This window comes from Globicephala melas, chromosome 6 (assembly GCF_963455315.2).
Source record: "Globicephala melas chromosome 6, mGloMel1.2, whole genome shotgun sequence".
NCBI classification, from domain to species: Eukaryota; Metazoa; Chordata; class Mammalia; order Artiodactyla; family Delphinidae; genus Globicephala; species Globicephala melas.
The window spans coordinates 46698615-46713779 of NC_083319.1; the positions used below are offsets into that span (position 1 = coordinate 46698615).

At 38.1% G+C, this 15165-nt stretch overlaps 1 long non-coding RNA gene across 2 annotated transcripts in view; it reads right to left on the bottom strand.

Annotated features, from left to right (window-relative positions):
* The window catches only part of LOC138842726 (uncharacterized), a 58315-nt gene that overhangs the window by 8726 nt on the left and 34424 nt on the right, over positions 1 to 15165 (bottom strand). The window contains exons 8-9 of one of the 2 annotated variants that reach the window (XR_011377536.1): positions 8937 to 9065; positions 6146 to 6204 (exon numbers count right to left, since the gene is read on the bottom strand). This is a non-coding gene — a long non-coding RNA (uncharacterized lncRNA). The remainder of the gene's footprint in view (positions 1 to 6145; positions 6205 to 8936; positions 9066 to 15165) is intronic. The other variant, XR_011377537.1, reaches the window with a different exon arrangement.

Sequence of the window (15165 nt, forward strand, 5' to 3'; positions counted from 1 at the left end):
ACCTTACACTTTCTACAGATTCTGGGCTACAAATATAGGAATGATTTTTAAGAAAACAAGTTTAGGAAACCTTGTATTTCTTCTTAAGGAAATAAATTTGGGAAAGAAAAAAATCAACCAGTCTACCATGAGTTCATCACTTTCAAATGAGAGGAGATTTGGAAACTTTTGATGGGACATCAGTAGATATTTTTCCCCTAACACTGTGGCCATTGCCTAATATTTCAGCACAATTTTGGGTAGAGGAGCAATGCAATTAAGAAATGTTCCAGGAAATATTCTGTGCTATTTCACATGATACATAGTTGATGCTAGGATGACATTACTTCTCTGAGAATATGACAAGACATATGAAAGACAGGGAGTATCAATCTAAAAGTACCTCTTGAAGGTATTTGGATTATGGATGGTTACCTCAGGTGTCAGGTACACAGAAAGCTACTTCGGTGAGCAAGAGGCAGAATGTATTCTACGTACAAATGCTGAGGCTTGCTACAACTGGTTCATCAGGGTGGGGCCATAAGAGTCAACCAAGGAAAAAACTACATCACACACAAAATGCAAACATCAAGCCAGTTGTTGGCCAGAGTCCTGACAGAGCCCTTAGTAAGATTATTAAGAAATAGATACCTTGGCTCACCACAGAGTATACAATGTGAATCACAAATGCTCATCAGGATAGCTAATTTTTATGGACACTTTGTGGCTCATTTATTACTGATAGAGTTCCAAGTATAAAGGCTATTCTATTTTTTACTATTTTCTTAATGGGATTGGAAAAACTCACACATCCAGTAACTAACTTTACCTGAAATCCAGTGTGATGAAACATTGAGTTATGAAGGTCTTTTAATTAAACTATTTTATTTAAGCTATAATTTAAAACATTAGATAAAAACTAGAAATAGTAAGGAAAACAAAAAGAATCTTTCACAAAAATAAAACCATAATCCAGTTTTACAGAATCAGTCATTACAAAGTAAATCTACACGTTACAGAATAAAGCAGTGGCATTAGGTGAAGCTTTAAAGCTAGAATTAATTAAACTACTTCCAATCATACCCATTTATTTTTCACTCTGTATTCCCTATATGTCTTATATGTAGAATCTGAACATTTTCCACAGAGAAATCCTCTTTTCCATCCAAAATCATCTTTCATCTTTTTTCTGCCTTCCAATTTTGCTTCAGCCCATCTTTTAAAGGCAAAAGATAATATTTATTGCACACATACACGCTGTAGAGCATTATGCAAAAACTTTGTACCATGTATTACCGGAGATAATTCTTGTAACAGTCAGTGAACCAGATACCATTATTATCCTTACCTTACAAGAGGCCTCACATTGGTTAGATAACTTGCCCACAGTCTATATGTGAGAGAACTTGAACTTAAACAGGGGGCAATTATTCTCTAAAGACCAGGCTCTGAAAAGCTATACCACAAGCAATCCAAGTGCAAGCCTCTTTCTTATAGAACTTTAATTTTAATTTGTATACAGTTTAGTGTTACATGAACTTCGAAAGTTATGAGAAAATGAACTAAGCCAGAGGAGTAAAACTTCGTTTCACACACACACACAGACATTTTTTTTTTGGTTTGCTTATTTGTTTTTTACCATTCTTAAAGAAGTTTTTGGAGGGAGTGACTTTATGTCATTTCTCTCATCTATAAAAGAGAGATGGTGTCAATGTCATTTATTTTTTTGTATCCATGGACGTGATGTGAAAAAATGGTGATGTATAGTTAAGAATGGAGGCAAGAGTATACAGTGGAGAAAAGACAGTTTCTTCAATAAGTGGTGCTGGGAAAACTGGACAGCTACATGTAAAAGAATGAATCTAGAACACTCCCTAACTCCATACACAAAAGTAAACTCAAAATGGATTAAAGACCTAAATGTAGGGCCAGACACTATAAAACTCTTAGAGGAAAACATAGGCAGAACACTCTATGACATACATCACAGCGAGATCCTTTTGACCCACCTCCTAGAGAAATGAAAACAAAACCCAAAATAAACAAATGGAACCTAATGAAACTTAAAAGCTTTTGAACAGCAAAGGAAACCATAAACAAGATGGAAAGACAACCCTCAGAATGGGAGAAAATTTTTGCTGACAAAGCAAATGACAAAGGATTAATCTCTAAAATGTAGAAGCAGCTCATGTAGCTCAATATCAAAAAACAAACAACCCAATGCAAAAATGGGAAAAAGACCTAAGACATTTCTCCAAAGAAGATACACAGACTGCCAACAAACACATGAAAGAATGCTCAACATCATTAATCATTAGAGAAATGCAAATCAAAACTACAATGAGATATCATCTCACACCAGTTAGAAAGGCCATCATCAAAAAATCTACAAACAATAAATGCTGGAGAGGGTGTGGAGAGAAGGGAACCCTCCTGCACTGTTGGTGAGAATGTAAATTGATACAGCCACTAAGGAGAACAGTATAGACGTTCCTTAAAAAACTAAAAATAGAACTACCATATGACCCAGCAATCCCACTACTGGGCATATACCCTGAGAAAACCACAATTCAAAAAGAGTCATGTACCAAAATATTCATTGCAGCTCCATTTACAATAGCCCGGAGATGGAAACAACCTAAGTGTCCATCAACAGATAAATGGAGAAAGAAGATGTGGCACATATACAATGGAATATTACTCAGCTATAAAAAGGAACGAAACTGAGTTATCTGTAGTGAGGTGGATGGACCTAGAGACTGTCCTACAGAGTGAAGTAAGTCAGAAAGAGAAAAACAAATACCATATGCTAACACATATATATGGAATCTGAAAAAAAAAATGGTCATGAAGAACCTAGGAGCAAGACGGGAATAAAGATGCAGACCTACTAGAGAATGGACTTGTGGATACGGGGAGGGGGAAGGGTAAGCTGGGACAAAGTGAGAGAGTGGCATAGACATACATACACTACCAAACGTAAAATAGATAGCTAGTGGGAAGTAACCACATAGCACAGGGAGATCAGCTTGGTGCTTTGTGACCACCTAGAGGGGTGGGATAGGGAGGGTGGGAGGGAGGGAGATGTAAGAGGGAAGAGTTATGGGGACATATGTATAACTGATTCACTTTGTTATAAAGCAGAAACTAACACACCATTGTAAAGCGATTATACTCCAATAAAGATGTTAAAAACAAAACAAAACAAAACTACAATGAGGTATCACCTCACACCAGTCAGAATGGCCATCATCAAAAAATCTACAAACAGGGCTTCCCTGGTGGTGCAGTGGTTGAGAGTCCGCCTGCCGATGCAGGGAATACGGGTTCTTGCCCCGGTCCTGGAAGATCCCACATGCCGCAGAGCGGCTGGTCCCGTGAGCCATGGCTGCTGAGCCTGCGCGTCCGGAGCCTGTGCTCCGCAACGGGAGAGGCCACAACAGTGAGAGGCCCAAGTACTGCAAAAAAAAAAAAAAAAATCTACAAACAGTAAATGCTGCAGAGGGTGTGGAGAAAATGTAGCCCTCTTGCACTGTTGGTGGGAATGTAAACTGATACAGCCAGTATGCAGAACAGTATGGAGGTTCCTTAAAAAACTAAAAATAGAACTACCATATGACCCAGCAATCCTACTACTGGGCATATACCCTGAGAAAACCATAATTCAAAAAGAGTCATGTACCAAAATGTTCATTGCAGCACTCTTGACAATTGCGAGGACATGGAAGCGACTTAAGTGTCCATCGACAGATGAATGGAGAAAGAAGATGTGGCACATATATACAATGGAATATTGGTCGCCATAAAAAGAAACGAAATTGAGGTATTTGTAGTGAGGTGGCTGGACCTAGAGTCTGTCATACAGAGTGAAGTAAGTCAGAAAGAGAAAAACAAATACCGTATTCTAACACATATATATAGAATCTAAAAAAAAAAAAAATGGTTCTGATGAACCTAGGGGCAGGACAGGAATAAAGATGCAGACGTAGAGAATGGACTTGGGGACACAGGGAGGGGGAACGGTAAGCTGGGATGAAGTGAGAGAGTAGCATTGACATATATACACTACCAAATGTAAAACAGCTAGCTAGTGGGAAGCAGCCACATAGCACAGGGAGATCAGCTCCGTGCTTTGTGACCACATAGAGGGGTGGGATAAGGAGGGAGACACAAAAGGGAGGGGATATGGGGATATGTGTATAAGTATAGCTGATTCACTTTGTTATACAGCAGAAACTAACAAAGCATTATAAAGCAATTACACTCCAATAAAGATGTTAAAAAAAAAAAGAGGGTAAGATGATGAGAAACTTTGTAACATGAGAGCTAACAGCAGAGATTCTGGAATCTAATTATAGCAGAACAAATTTGATTTGCTACTGACTAGCTATATAACTTTTTAAAAGTTTCTTAATCTTTCTGTGCCTCAATTTCCCATCTGTAAAATATACATAACAATTAGTATTCCATATAGTTGCTAGTTGATTATATGAGGAAAATCTCTGTAGAAATCTTAGCACAGTATGTGATACATAGACATTTCTCAATAAAGATTTATTTTGTTCCTCACAACAAATAAACTAAAGACTAGACCATAAAAATAAGAACAAAGCTGGTCCCTAATTAGGGAAGATAATTTTCCAAGATAAAATGGAATTTTAAAATGACAAGTTTAGGTTTTCTTTTGTAAATAGTTGTTTTACCATTCTGCATTTTTTCGGGATAAAAGTGAAGTTATTTTGCAGAATGAATTCATTTTTTGTACTTTTTTGCTGTTCTCTGAACTTCTGTGTTTTTAAAGACACATGATCCAATTTTCCTAAGAGTTCATCACTTAAGGAAAATAGATTAGAAGAGATCTTAAAAAGCTGAAAGAAAACAGGTGAATTATTGATGATTGCATTTCTCCTGACTGTGTTTATGAGCTTCCATTCAGAACAAACAAAATGTTTATCATTTTATTATCAGAATACTACATGTCATAAAACAGGAATGAGGGGAGTTTTATAAGCGATTTAATGAAAAGCTCTGAAGAAAAAGAAGCAGCATGTTAGAAAAAGATGCCAATGATGCTGTAGGAGCAGAAATATTACTGATACTAGAAACCAAGGAGGAGAGAAAGACATGGGCTTCTGAAGCTGTAATGTTTAATACTGGAAACTCAAGGAGATACAAAGCCCTATGGCCGAGTGCTAAGCCTGTCACAGCATGTTCTTCTTTTGAGTCTGTGTCTGTCAAGGCACTTCCTTAACTGGTTGCTATAGAAATAATTATAGTACAGGACGTTGAGAATTCAAAGCAGATGGATGTTAAAGTAGAAATGCTGTCATCTTTGTGTGTTTGCTCTAATACCCTTAGGATTAAAAAGGAAATAAAATTAAAAGCAAAAAGCATCATTGCTTGAATTGAAAATTAAGAAATATGGGTTTCATAGCTTAATGAAGTATTTCATTTCAGCACAAAACAGTTAAGTGCGAGGTACTGGATGAAGTCCTCAGAGTAATCAACAAATGCTAACAAAAATGGGAACCAAGGGCTTCTGTCAAGTGGAAGAATATCTGATTTAATCAAGAAACTGAGGATAAGTATATTTTTGAAAGGATTATATCATCCTGTAAATGGTCTCTTTTTTAAGTTTGTGGTTATATGCTGGGATGTGACTACCTTGAAAAAAATACTCAAAAACTCAAAGCTCTTTTTTTGCTATCACCATATTAACTTTGAATCCTTCTTTCTTTTTAAATTTTTTCTTGTGAGATTTATCATATATAAAGAAGATTTTATAAGCTATAAATGTGTGCATGTGTATATTTGTGTGTGCATCTATAAAAGTAGATAGATAGATAGATGATAGGCAGATAGATAGATAGATAGGTATTATTTCTATTCTGTTCTTTTAGTCTTTCTCTTAACCAGTACCACAGTATCTTAATTTCTAAAATTGCATAACAAGTTTTGATATTGAATAGAGTGGTCCCAGCATCTTCTTCAAGTCTCTCTGGGCGAAGACACTTTGATAATTTTCAGCATTTAGGAAACAGTCACATTTCCCATTTTGGCACGATAATTTATGGAAGGATACAATGATAGCGATTGTGGCTTTGTAGTCAATATGAAGTAATAGATGACAGAGTTATAAAAGGGCCTAAATTGTAAGACCACGTACCTGTTCTACAGCGGCTATTATTTCCTTTGACTCATCTGATGTTGAAAACATAATTCCAGCTTGAAAAAAAAAAAACCCTGAATTTAATCTACCTGAATACCCAGGTTAATCATTCCATATTAAATACTCCTATTTAAGTTTATCTCCAGGATTTCAAGTAATTCTGCCAATTAAGAATCTAAGATAAATGTATGGATGTAATAATATTTGCATTCTTATAAGCAGTGATAAACAGCTCCATTTCTAGTTCAAAGAATGAAAGGGATTAAAATGCTAAATGGAAAATTCTAATTAAGATTTTGTTAAGCAAGAGAGCACTGTAATAAGTACTGGCATATAAGATTGATCCTGTTTGCAAGGGTCTAAGAATCGAGTTGGAAAAATGGACTTTTCTTTCTTTTTCTCTTTTTGGTTGTGCTGCGCTGCTGGCAGGATCTTAGTTCCCTGACTAGGGATTGAATCCACGCTCTCGGCAGTGAAAGCACAGAGTCCTAACCACTCGATCGCCAGGGAATTCCCAGGACTTTTCTGTACATATAAAAATTTCAACAACTAATCAAGGCTGAATATAGTAAATATTAAATGAACAGGATAGCTGTTTAGAGGAAGGGGAGACTACCAAGACATGGAGGTCATTGAGAGAGACTTTACTGAAGACTTAAAACAGGGTAGCACTCACACAGAGAAGGTGCAAAAGTGTATTCCGGACATGAGAGGCGTCATTAGCCAGTATAAAGAGACTAGAATGTACATAGTGGACTTGCTGACTAATTTCAAATTAGAAGTGAATTATATGCAAAATATGACAAATTAAATCGCAGAAAAGTCTACAGTATATACTTGTGGCATTGTAGGGCCCTTCTGTGGGTGTGAGGACTGGCTCAGTTTTTAAACTGGATGAGGAAGTGGTATTCCATGGGCACTGATGAAATCAGCCTTATGCCATCCAATTCTAATAATTTTTCATTATGTATATCGAGCCATGCTCTTGTCATCTGTCCATCTATTTTTCCTTTAGCAACATCTTGGCATACTAGCCATCACCATAGATCCCTAGTGGTTGAGTATTGCCACTTGACCTCTGCTATTCTGGAATCATATCATTCCCACTGACAGCAGGGAACCTGGTTCTCTAATAATATTGCCTATCATCAACCCTGGTGCAGTCACCACTGAGCTTGCCAGACATGCCAATACCTCCATCACTAGCTTATTCTTCATAAGCTTAGTGATGAGAGCATTTTCTGGCCCTTCCAAAGAATGGTTAGCCAGCTGATGGGTTCTTAACCATTATACAATAGAGCCATTCTAACAAGCTTACTTCCCTGAGCCTTTTGATTTCTTCCTCAAATCTCTGCCAGGGGAATTCTGTCATTTGCCCTTAATTTAATAGGAGCCTTTTGTCCCCGCAAGCCTCCAGTAACCATCTCAACAATATTTTAGGACCATTTCCAGGTGTTCTTGCCAGGGAGTTTTCAGTCATGGGAGAATGCTCCCTTATTGGACAGTTCTCCCTTACGGAGCTTATCTTTCACCATCCCTAACCCCTACCCAAATCCAATGCTATCAAGATCTACTTCCTGGCCTGCTCTCTCCCACCCCCACCCCGGATTTCTTTTGCTACAATTAATCGTGTCCTGAAGTTCCTTAGGTAAATAATTCCTTTTTGCCTCTAGCAAGGAAGTACTTCCCTAGTTGGCCCATGCTGAGACTTGTTAAAGAACTAGAGGACAAGGAGGGGGAGTGGGGTCAGATCTTGAAGAGAACAATTACTATCCTCCAAAGCATCCAACTCAGTTGAGGTTTTGGTATGGTCTTCAGGCAAGAGAAGGCTGCTATTCTTCAGCAAAACAAAGTAGGCTGTGCTTGCAGGCCCAGGGGTTCAGAGGAATCAGGGGTCCCATGTTCTGAACACATCTACCCATATGTCTCCATTCAATGTCTTAGAACCCCACTCCTTTCCTATCAGGGCTTTGATTTTAGCATAAAAAACTTGCCAAGGCTGTGGATTCAGTAATCATTACTTGTCTACTATTTTTACAATAAAAAAGTGCTTATGAAATAATAGAAAATTTATATATTGTCTTCTGCCCCCAGTTCTTGGCACAGAGTTCCTAAAGCCTTGTAATTTCCTGAGTGAGAAGAGTATTAGGGGTATCTTTTGTTCTAATATTTGGCTTTTGACCCTTGTTCCTGACGTGGAACTCCTAAATCCCTTGGAATTTACTGGGTGATAGTAGTGTCCTTTGTTCTAATGAGGTGACCCTTGGTGGGCTCTTTGATGGGGGCTGGTCACCAAAAAGAACAAGCCATGATGAGAACCTTGGAATTTTTTAGCCCCACTACCCATTCTCCAGAGAGGGGAGAAGGGCTAGAAATGGAGTTTATGATCAATCATGCCTATACGATGAAGCCTCCATAAAGATCCCTATAGTATGGGGTTTGGAGAGCTTCCCAGCGGTCAAACACATGGAGTTGCTGGGAGAGTAACGTGATGTACCCAGAGAAGGCATGGAAGCTCTGCACTCCTTCCCATATACCTTGTCCTACACGTTTTTCATCTAGATGTTCATCTGCACCTTTTATCATATTCTTTATTATATAATAAACTATTAAGTATAAGTGTTTCCCTATGTTCTGTGAACTGCTTTGTGAGCAAATTATCAAATCCAAGGGGGAGGAGGCCATGGGAAGCTCTGATTTAGAGCCTAGTCAAATGGAAGTTGTGGGCAACTACTATGTGTGATTGGCATCTGAAGTGGGGAGAAGTCTTGTGGGACTGAACACTTACCTTGTAGGATCTGATGCCATCTCCAGGTAAACAGTGTCAGAACTGAGATAAATTGTATCACATCCAGCTGGTGTCAGAATTTCCTGGTGTGGAAAAACACCCACACATCTGGTGTTGGAAGTGTTGTGACTATGGTAGTAGTGTGAGAACAAAAGAGACACAGAGGAGGAAGAGTGAGTTTTTTCCATATAGTTCATCATCCAATCTTCAGTTCCATCTGCTTTCTAGCTACAGAAATAGCGGATCTCTTTAAATGCTTCCATGGAGGCTTTCTAACTTTCTTTCACACAGTACACCAGGTTGGTAATTGACAAATCCCTCCATATTTCTCAAATGCTTAGTATTGTGCAAGTCATTGCATCTCTTCTCACCTGTATCCCATCCCAACTCACCACTGGTGAAAATTATAGCAGTTATAATGCTAGAGTGAGTTGGAGGTTTTTAACACAGTTTATCTCTTACAATGGGATCTTTATTGCTATACAGCTGGCAAGTGATCTAATTCCAAAATCACATCCAAGAGTATGCTATCTGGGACCACTTCTGAAATTACTTATTTTCAGTTGGGTTTCTGCATTGGTTTCCTAGGGCTACCATAACAAAGTCTCACAAAGTTTGTGGCATAAAACAACAGAAATTTGTTGTCTTACACTTCCAGAGTTTAGAAATCCAAAACGAAAGTGTTGGCGGGGTTGGTTCCTTCTAGGCACTCTGAGGGAGAATCTGTTCCGTGCCTCGCTCTTGGCTTCTGGTGATTAATTAGAAATTTTTGGCATTCCTTGGTTTATAGATACATCACTCCAACCTCTACATCTGTCTTCACAGGCTGTTCTCTCCTTTTATTTCTGTGATCACATGACATTCTCCCTGTGTGTCTCTGTCTCTCTGTTCAAGTTTCCCTCTTCTTATAAGGACACCAGTCATATTGGATTTAGGACTAATACTGGACAGTATGGCATCGTCTTGACTTAAGCACACCTACAAAGACCCTATTTCCAATAAGGTCACATTTACACATTAGGATTTCAACATATCTTTGGGGGAGTCAAAATTCAACTCATAACAGTCCCAAAGACAAAGAAAAATCCTGTCATGGGAATTTGTGTGTAAGTGATTTATTAGGATATATTCCCAAGAAAATACCGTAGGCGGGTGAGGAAATGGGAATGGTAAGGGAAGAAGACCAGTCAAGGATACGTTAATTAAGCCGCATTCAACTGAGGATAACTTTTGCTCACTCCAGTCATGGAGTTCTGGGGACAGTGTAGGCCACAACTCTGAATTGGTCCTCAGAGGCAAAGAAGTTAGATTATTCTCACCTCTGTACCCATTGGTTCAGAGCAATGGCTGGGGGAACATAAATTCCCAGGCATATTTCATTCCTGCTTGTATGGCAAAAGTGATTGTAACAGACTGAAGATAACTGTTATGGACTGAATTATGTCCCCCAAGACTCATATGTTTAAGTCTTAACACCCAGTAGCTCAGAATGTGACTGTATTTGAAGATAGGGTCTTTAAGGAGGTAATTAAAGTAAAATGAGATCATATGGGTAGACACTAATCCATTATGACCGATGTCCTTATAAGAAGAGATTAGTACACAGACAACACACAGAGGGACGACCATGTGAGGACACAGAAAGAAAGTGACCATCTACCAGGCAAGGAGAGAGGCCTCAGAAGAAGCCAAACCTGTCAACACCTTGGTCTTGGACTTCTAGCCTCCAGAACTGTGAGAAAATTAATTTCTGTTGTTTAAGCCACCCAGTCTGTGGTATTTTGTTATGGCAGCCTCAGAAAAGTAATACAGTAGCCATTGACAAACATACAGGTGCTGGTTTGCGAAAGTTGAGCTCATACTGGGGGCACGTGTGCATGGAGTGGAAGAAGAATCTGAGGGGATGTGGGAAGAGCACTCATGGTGTCTGCTCTGACCTTAACCCTTGAAACTCCCAGTAAACCATTTCAGGAATGTGTGATTCTTGTCTCCACAATGTCAATCTGCTCTATTAGACATTCTGGTTTCCAGAAAGGATGTAATAAGGGTTCTACTGAAACCTGAAACTCAAACCTTGTCAGTGTAGGCTCTGAACAATTACCCAGGCTTGTTTTTATACAATGGAGACAGAAACAAGCATATATATGGACCTCAGGAGATTCCTTTAGATGCATCTTGATATTTCTACACCTGGTGATAAAAATGAGCGGGTTAATGCAGCAACTGCAGTCGGATGAGTGCAAGGTACCGAGAGAGCATGGGCCATTCAAGGTTGAGGAAACGGGTCACTCCACAAAGTGATCAACCTAGACCAGGTACAATTTTAACCAAGCATGGGAACATCTTGAATACTTAATGGAGGAGTGAAAAGAGCCCTTAGTTGATTGGTTGGTATTGAAAACTCTGCTTAGTTCAGTATATCTAAATTCTATTTTCATATCTGCATACACAAGGGACTTACATCACAGTCCTAAAAAGTACAGTTCATAGCCAAGTTTGAGGAATTGTTGTATGTGGCTGGGGAAATATAGTAAACAATCGCACAAATGGCAGAACCTCTTTGCTTCTATAAAGGACTAGTTCTAAGACTCATGTTATCATCCATTAGGTTAAATCTGTTTTTATATGCGTTTATGTTTCCAAATCTAATCAGTATAATGTCTAATTGAAATGGCATTCTACAATATAATACAATATTAAGGTTGATCTTACTTTAGTCATTCCTAATCATAACTGTATTGTTTGCATAATTTTTATCTTTAGTTGGAGTTATAATTTTTTGTATTCATTTTCTACAGAAATAATTTACTGTGGATCTGTAACTCAAAAATTAGTATTTCAAATATTTTTCTTGTTACGTATTTAAAGAAAAAAATCACAATAATGATAATTCAACTCTCAAACATTTAAGAATAAAATGTAGAGATGCAGTTCTTATTTTAGAAAAAGGAGCAACATGATAAATGTGATATTACGATTTTTTTTTCCAATTAGGAATATTTTGTGTAATATATACATGTCAGGTTATTATAATTTTGATTCTGTCAAGCATAACAATGAATGTGAAATCACTTAGTAGAATTTTTAATAATGTAAATTAAAATTTTTGCATGTGACTCTAAGTGATATAAGAAAATTATAGGTTAACTGCAGGGATGAATCCATTTAGTCATTGTTTATAGTCATAGAATGGAAAATATTCCAAAAACAATTCAACCTATGATAGAATAATCTTCAACATTTTTCTCAGAGCCAAAATAAACATCTAAATAAATCTTGCATTATGTTCTATACGAATAATTATTTTGATATTAGTTTCACAAATGTTATTTTCACACCCAGTGTTAATTAACTTTTAAATCTACTAATTAAAACAGCAGAATCTGGGCTTCCCTGGTGGAGCAGTGGTTGAGAGTCCGCCTGCTGATGCAGGGGACACGGGTTTGTGCCCCGGTCCGGGAAGATCCCACATGCCGCGGAGCGGCTAGGCCCATGAGCCATGGCCGCTGAGCCTGTGCGTCCGGAGCCTGTGCTCCGCAATGGGAGAGGCCACAACAGTGAGAGGCCCGTGTACCGCAAACAAAAAACAAAAAAAAAGAGCAGAATCTCATGTTCTAATACAAATAGAGACAATTTTCTTCCCAGGGAACCAAGTTAAGTCAGTATTCAAACTTAGAAACAGAATATAGACAAAAATATTAACCTTCCATTTCAGCCAACCTCTAATTAACACATGCATGAAAAAGTAGATTAAACAAAATTCTTAAAACTGAATAACTCCATGCTTACAGATCATCAGCTCATGATGAAAAACAAAACAAAAATTGCTTAATTCTTGCATAATTGGACAAGTTAGGAACCAATGGTGGAAACATTTTATGAAAACACAAATCAGTACACATTCTAATATTATCTCAATTAAACCTACACTTACTCATGTCTCTACCATCCTCCTTGTTTCCTCTAACCTGCAGAACCTCTTCCTTATTCATCATCCCTTGCCCAGTGACTGAGAATAGTTAGCTGGAGGATATCCTACCTGCCTTCTCATCTCAACCAATATCAATCAAGCCAGGCAATATTTTAGGGACTGAAGATACAGGAGCGATCAGAAGTCCATATACCTGTCTTCATCAAGGTTATATTTTTACTCAAGTGATAGACATAAATGAATTAAAAATAAATAAGTAATGATCTTAAATCCTGAATCTTACTGTGCAAACTTGAGTTAGTTATTTAACCAGTTATTTAATCTACTAAGCCTCAGACTTTTTTTAACCTATAAAATGGGGATGATAATACTGCTTACCAGTGGCTGTGTGTGTATGAACATATATACAAGAGAATATATATAAAATATATATATATATATTTATCTGCCTTAAGATAAAATTAGCTTTCTTTAAAAGAGAATTATAAATCCCAATCAGATTGAGCAAGGATCCTTGTGTAGACAGAAATCAAGCTCATGGAAGTAAGCATATACTTTAATCAGATCTTGTGCTATAAATTGCCTTTGTTGACATGATGGAATATAAAGAAAGATATAAATTATGGATGATCCAGTGAGCAAAGAACCTTGTTATTTGACTACTTGAGCTGAGGCATGAAGCCCAGAAAAGTGAGAAAGTTAAACATCAAATACAAATAATATTTTACTATAAGGCTGCTTTCTTAACCAGAGGAGTGCTGACTTAATTTGTGATATGATCTCTTCAGAACAAAAGAGATCACCCTGCCTCAAAATAACTTCCAGTGCCCAATACTCTACCAGTAGAAAGCCAATAGAAGTGATTTTCTTAGTTCTCTTAATGGTTTTAGGTCAGTTTAGGTTTCAAGATACACACAGTTACTAAATAAAGTTGCTTTTTAGGTTACTGGACATGAAAGAGACAAGGAAGGGTCAAATGTCACTGAAGGTGGAGACGGAACGGTACAGAAGATGTACTGCCTACACTGAACTTTTGAAATAGATGATCCTGTTTTAGTATCTGGCAGTGACCTAATTTTTCAGTGGAATGTGTCATAACTTGCCCAACATGAGGCAGACTACCCGCAAGTTCCAAGAACCTGCCAGAGGGGCAGTCAGAGGGTATAGCTGAATCTCTACATAATTTGAAGGAGTACAAGAGCAGGCAAGAGTCGATTTGAAGCTGGGAGTGGCAGAACCAGGAAATAGAAGATGGGACTTGAGCAATGCACGTTGCCTCACCCATACAAATCAGACGTGCTGAGTCAAACCAGACTTGAGCAGTTATATGGTACCCTGGGAAAATGAAGAAAAGCCAGGGAAACAATTATGTTGAGGTAGGAAGAGAGAGTCACTAAAGCAGGCTGGAAAGGGAAACAACCCACGTCAAACCAGGAGAAATACTGATGGTCGCACAGTGGCAAAGAAAATGCATGAATAGGATCCACATGATCTTGTGTTAGACACTGCATTGCTCCATCCCACTCATATTCTTGCTTATTCCATACATAAAGGTCTTTAGCATACCTTCTGGAATTTTTGTAATTATGACATATTATTCATGCTGCCCTGATATCCCAGAGTTCACTGACCTAAGTAAGACCACAGGGAAAAGAATTAAGTAGTTCTTTCTTTGTATTCCTAAATCATGATGGCAACAGTCCCCTCATTTGATTGGTAGAACGTAATGACCACGAAAGTGTAATGTCATCTAAGGTGTCTCACACGCTTCCCAAGTCAGTTTTCAGCTACCATCAGGATACAGGGTCTGTGGCCATTGCTGTGCTGGAAGGGTGACCATGAGCTCACAAGAGCCAGCTGTGCACATTTCTCCCAAATCCATGTTTAGTGAATTTATGTTGATAGCTTTCAATTGGCTATGATGGAAAAGACTATAAACCAGGGCTTTTTAATCCTCCCTGGAGAGCTGGTTGTCAAATATTACCAGCACACCACCAGGTTTGCTCTGGTCTTTCTTTCCAACAGCTCTCATTTGTGGCTTAATTCCCCTGCTCATGAAGCCATTTGGAAAAGCCCCACCATTGCCACCGCTTACCGTGAGTTCAATAGTAATGTCAATAGTATTGTTGCCAGATGCATCAAAGGCTTCCAATCTTGGGATTGCCAGAACATTCGTGGATTCCATGCAAAGATGGGAAGAAGAATCTCCTACCTCAACTCTTCATTTTTGTCACCTAGGCTCTAAAAACTCTTAGTATTCCCATGGTTTCTTGGTCTATTTTATTGACTTCTCTGTGG